Genomic DNA, 6,000 nt, shown 5'->3' with positions numbered 1-6,000 from the left:
AAGACAGAGCATCACTTGCCCCAGAGTCCCTATCTATACCTTGTGGCTAATAGCCACTGATGGACCTCTGCTCCATATGCTTATTTAATTCCCTTTTGAAGCTGTCCATGCTTGTAGCCGCCACCTCCTCCTGTGGCAGTGAATTCCATGTGTGAATCACTCTTTGGGTGAAGAAGTACTTCCTTTTATCCGTTCTAACCCGACCGCTCAGCAATTTCATAGAGTGCCCACGAGTTCTTGTATTGTGAGAAAGGGAGAAAAGTACCTCTTTCTCTACCTGCTCTATCCCATGCATAATCTTATAAACCTCAATCGTGTCTCCCCTCAGTCGTCGTTTCTCCAAGCTAAAGAGCCCTAAGCGCTTTAACCTTTCCTCATAGGGATGTCTCGAACTATCATTTATATTCATTCCTACTTTGGAATTACAGTAATGATTAGACCCGTCCCTAGATCGCATGTGATCGCAGTCTGCCTGTCTGCCTTTCCCTCCTAATCCCGTGTGTTTTATTGGACACATTTAAAAAACATTAATCCAAGAAGGGGTGCCACAGGCTTCACCAGACTGCCAAAAGGGTCCAGAGCACGAAAGAGGTTAAGAACCCTTGGCCTAGAGCAAACTTCAGAAGATACGTGCCAAGGTCTTTTCTGTGTATTTGTGAATTTCCTGCATTATGCAGGGGGTTGGACTAGATGACCCTGGAGATCCCTTCCAACTCTATGATTCTGTTCTATCTTACTTCCCCAGCAACAGTGCAGAGCTTTCCCATTCCCTCCAGAACATGGAGGGATGCCCCGGAATTACAGCTCACCTCCAGAATACAGTCATCAGTTCCCCTGGAGGAAAATTGATACTTTGGAGGGTGGGCTCTTATGGCACTGTACCCCACTGAGGTCCCTGCCCTCCCCAGGCACCACTTACAAATCTCCAGGAGTTTCCCAACCTGGATCTGACAACCCTATCCGCCATGGCAAGGGGGGACCTGGCAACCCAAGGAACATGCCCCCCCACAAGTAATTCACAACCAGAATGCAAAAACCTACACAACCCCCCCCCCCACACTTTCTTTTCCTCCTCCATCAAGCACAAGCTCGCAGCCTCCATCTGCCTTCTCTTCTTTCACACCTCCGAAAGCACGCCCAGGTTGCAGCCACCTCTGGGGTGGGACAGGGAAGCGAACAGCAGCCAACTGGCCGGGCTTCAGCAGCAGCGCACTGGCAAGACGCGACGCGTTTTCACAGCTCTGGCAGGGCTGTGAATGGGGATTAGCACCATTTGCTGAATGGGAACAGCTGTGCCCGATTTAGGAGCTGCTATTCCCAGGGAGAGACGGCAGCAGAAACTGCTCAGAAAGGCAAAGGCAGACTGGAGCCAAGACTTGAAGAAGGGGAAACTTGGCACCTGAAGCAGTGGGAAAGAGCTGGGATGCCCAGGTTAGAGTTGGGTCAGGGAAGAAGACGAAGACAAAGAAAAATAAGAAGAGGAGGAGGAGGAGAAAGAAATTGGATTTATACCCCGCCCTTCACTACCCAAAGGAGTCTCAGAGCGGCTTATGATCTCCTTTCCTTTCCCCTCCACATAGCAGACACCCTGTGAGGTGGGGGGGGGCTGAGAGAGCTCTCTTGGGAACTGCCCTTGAGAACAGCTCTGAGAGAACTTGTGACTGGCCCAAGGTCACACCAGCAGCTGTATGTGGAGGAGTGGGGAATCAAACCTGGTCCTCCCAGATTAGAGTCCGTGCTCTTAACCACTACACCCAACTGGCTCAGGGAAGAAATGACAGGGTGGAAGTTGGGTGTCCCAGAGCGCTGTGCCAGCGACCACCCCACCCACCGCACATGAGAGTGAGTCACATTTGCTCTTTGAGACTCCGGTTCTCTTCCCCCTGCCTCCCTCCCTCCCGTAGGATAACGCCTTCTCATCACTGCTCTAAACCCTTTTGAGATGCACAGCTCGGCTCCGGCCACAGGCAGGGTGGCCTTATTGGGAGCGACGGAACAAAAGGAGGCCGAACAAAGCTCTTTGCGGCAACTGGAGAGAGGAAAATAATAATTTTTAAAAAACCAAGATGGGAGGGCGCACATGAGAAGAGAGAGAATCGTTAACTCTTCCAGAACTGGGAAAACGCAGAAACCTCTGGAATGCCGGCAAGGATGGGAGTGGCAGGGCCTCTGCAGGCGTGCCCGAGAGTGTGGTGATGAAGGCACGAGAGGGGTTAGGGCAGGGAAGAGCGCTCACCCAGGGCAATAGGAGACCACTTTGGGCCTCGGAGCCCGGCTCCAGAAGGTGCGCTCACTGCAGGAATTAGTCAGCTACGGCACCCCACTCTGCTTAAAGACAGGCACGCCTTTAAAAAATGTTTAAAAATGATTGAAAAAAGGAGAAATTCCTTTTGGGGGGTATTTTTTCATATGTGCATGCGTGCGCATGAGTGTGCAGGCCCCTGGGAGTCATGGCAACCTCTGGTGACTGACCCCTACTTGGGGCCTGGAGGATATTCAGAGAGGTGGCCGAATAAAGCCTGCCCCCGCCCCCCATTGCTGGTATTCCTTGGAGGTCTCTCATCCAAGTACTTGCCAGAGTCGACTCTGCTTAGCTCCCGAAATCTGACAAGACCGGGCTGTCCTGCTCAGGGCTACAGGAGAAATTCTTCTGGGCTGTGCCTTTAAGAAAGGGGGTGGAGCTACAAAAGTACAAGGTGGAACTTAGAAGATATTTAATTATATAATGTATGAGGCACCTGAATAGACAATTTAATGATGTAGGGAACCCCCCCCCCCCAATTTATGTATGTATGTTTGTTTGTGCTGTTTGTTTATATAAAATAAAAAAAACTTTTATATAATAGAAAAGAAAGGGGGTGGAGCCGTGTTCCCTCTAAGCTGAGTTAGTGTGAGCTAGCTCACAGTTTTTTAGCCTCCACCTATCACATTTTTGTCTTCGCTCAGGAAGGGATGGCTCCTGAAGCTGGCAGAGGAAACCTGGGGACATTGGTCAGAATGTTTAGAGATGGAGTCCTCTCATCGGCTCCAGGGAGAATGGGGAGGATGCCCCTCAGCCGCACCTCTGAGAGCCGGAAGGGAAGGTTTTGCAAAGAAGGATCCGGCATGCAGCTCGAGCTGGGCCACAGAAGACGTTTGGGCCCACACTCTCACTGCTCCAACTTCTCGTTGGTTCTGCTGATCACCCCGGCCCACAGCCACAGTGGGGCTATTGGGGGGTCCGCCCCCTTCCTTAAAGGGCCACCGATTCACCCCAAAAGCGTTTAAAGGGATCCTATAAATGCTTTTAAGAAGGAGCGGGTGGCAGTGGTGGTACGCCCCCTCTCCCCTCCTGCAGGATTCAAAGGGCCCTCCAGCTGATCGGCGGCGGGGAGTATGCGGCCGATCAGTTGGAGGGCACTTTAAATCCTGCAGGAGGGGAGGGGCATGTGCCACCCCCCCTTTATTATGGCCCCACCAGGAAAAAAAATTGCCCCACAAGCCACAAAATCCTGGCTATAGGTCTGCGACTGCTGCTGGCATGGGAGCCCCAGGGATCTGAAGACCGCCCAGCTTGCGCCTTGGGGAGGGAGAGAGACCCCAACTAAGACTTTAGCCTGTTGACATTACCAAATTGTGGGCTATTCAGGCACAGCGACTCCAGGGTCTGTCCGCGTGTGCTCCCCCATGATACTCCCCTCCACTGCCCGCGTCTTCAAATCAGGAGTTGCTTGCAATCACAGCGCAGTTCAACCTTGAAGGAATTCGCCTTTGCATGGTCCCTGGGATCAGTTTGGGGTTTTTTTTGCTCTGTTGAGTCGCAGCTGACTTATGGTGACCCCCGTAGGGTTTCCAAGGCAAGAGACGTGCAGAGGTGGTTTGCCATGGCCTGCCTCTGCGTCACGACCCTGGTATTCCTGGGCGGTCTCCCATCCAAGTACTAACCAGGGCTGACCCCGCTTAGCTCCCATGATCTGCTGCGATCGGGGCTAGCCTGGCCTATCCAGGTCAGGGATACGAGAAAAAAAAATGCCCCCAAAAGCCACAAAATCCTGGCTATAGGTCTGCGACTGCTGCTGGCATGGGAGCCCCAGGGATCTGAAGACCGCCCAGCTTGCACCTTGGGGAGGGAGAGAGACCCCAGCTAAGACTTTAGCCTGTTGACGTTACCAAATTGTGGGCTATTCAGGCAGAGCGACTCCAGGGTCTGTCCGCGTGTGCTCCCCCATGACACTCCCCTCCACTGCCCACATCTTCAAATCAGGAGTCGCTTGCAATCACAGCGAGGTTCAACCTTGAAGGAATTCGCCTTTGCATGGTCCCTGGGATCAGTTTGGGTTTCTTTGCTCTGTCAAGTCACGGCTGACATATGGTGACCCTCGTAGGGTTTTCAAGGCAAGAGATGTGCAGAGGTGGTTTGCCATGGCCTGCCTCTGCGTCACGACCCTGGTATTCCTTGGAGGTCTCCCATCCAAGTACTAACCAGGGCTGACCCCGCTTAGCTCCCATGATCTGCTGCGATCGGGCTAGCCTGGCCTATCCAGGTCAGGGATAGGGACTGCTTAGTGGGTACTGAACAGCCAGTTTGGTGTAGTGGTTAAGAGCACGGACTCTGATCTGGGAGAACTGGGTTCGATTCCCCACTCCTCCACATGCAGCCGCTGGTGTGACCTTGGGTCAGTCACAAGTTGTTTCAGAGCTGTTCTCTCAAGAGCAGTCCTCGAAAGAGCTCTCTCGGCCTCACCTACCTCACAGGGTGTCTGTTGTGGGGAGGGGAAGGGAAAAGGAGATTGTAAGCTGCTCTGAGAGACTCTGAGTGAAGGGCAGGGTATAAATCCAATCTCCTCCTCCTCCTCCTCTTCTTCTTCGCTTTGTCCCCATGGTAAGAGAAAACTGGTGCCTTCTAATCAAGGCACAGGGCAGGCGCTGCTTTTGAAAACAACACGCTGCAACGGATTCCTTTTTACCCAAGGTGACAGCAATAGTTCTTCCCAACCATCTTTTTCTAAGCATCTCTGGGGAGGGGCGGGGGGAGGCAGGAATGTGACCGCTGTCCCTTCCGGCAGCAACTGAACACCCAACTACTGCCGCTCCCGTTCAAAGCCTGTCGCCGTAGGGACTCGTCCAGAAATAAAGGCGGCGGCGGCCAAACGGCTGGTGCGAGTGTGGTTCAGTCTCTGGGAATACGTTGCACCTGTTTTCATAGCCCTGTGGCGCATGGAACTGAATCCGCTTATCACGCAACATCTCTCCCCCCTGTGGTGCCCGGCCATGTGGAAGCTACAGCAGACAAAGCCGCCCAGAGCCTCCCAAGGCCGCTGTTTTCTCCATGATTATCACCAGCGTGCAGCTCTCGGAGAACGCGGAGTGGACGGCTGTGGCTGCGTTGCAAACGGAGAAGGCGGGCAACTTCCTAGACAGGAAAGGGGAGCCCTCCCTCAGGGCATAAAGGCAAAGCATCCAACTGCTGGGAAGAGTGATTCAGGGCCAGGATCCCACAGGAACCCTCCGTGTCTGCAACTTCACCTATCCTTTCTTCCTTCCAGCCATGAATCATCATTGCGCTTCCAGAACGAAAGATGAGAAGATGGCCTTGTCTGTATTATAGCCGGGAGATCCTAAGATTGTCTGGCAGCTGGAAGTTCTAGTTCTTTTAGCGCTGTGCACCACCAGGTGGTGAGACAGACTTGTTTTTAAGGCGAGAGGACGTTTTCAGAGGTGGCTTGCCATTGTCTACCTCCATGTCATGCCCCTGGTATTCCTTGGAAGTCGCCCATCCAAATATTAGCCAACCCTGCTTAGCCTCCAAGATCTGATAAGACTGGGCTACCCAGGTCAGTGGCAGAGCATCTGCTTGGCATGCAGAAGGTCCCAGGTTAGATCTATGGCATCTCCAATTGAAAGGCTTAGGCAGTGGGCAACGTAAAAGATCTCGACCCGAAACATTGAGGAGACACTGCCAGTCTGAGCAGGCAATACCGGCCTTGACGGACCGGCAGTCTGATTCAGTATAGGGCAGCT

This window comes from Gekko japonicus, unplaced genomic scaffold (genome assembly GCF_001447785.1).
Source record: "Gekko japonicus isolate JY-2015 unplaced genomic scaffold, Gekko_japonicus_V1.1 scaffold1076, whole genome shotgun sequence".
Lineage (NCBI taxonomy): Eukaryota > Metazoa > Chordata > Lepidosauria > Squamata > Gekkonidae > Gekko > Gekko japonicus.
This window is presented reverse-complemented; position numbering follows the sequence as displayed.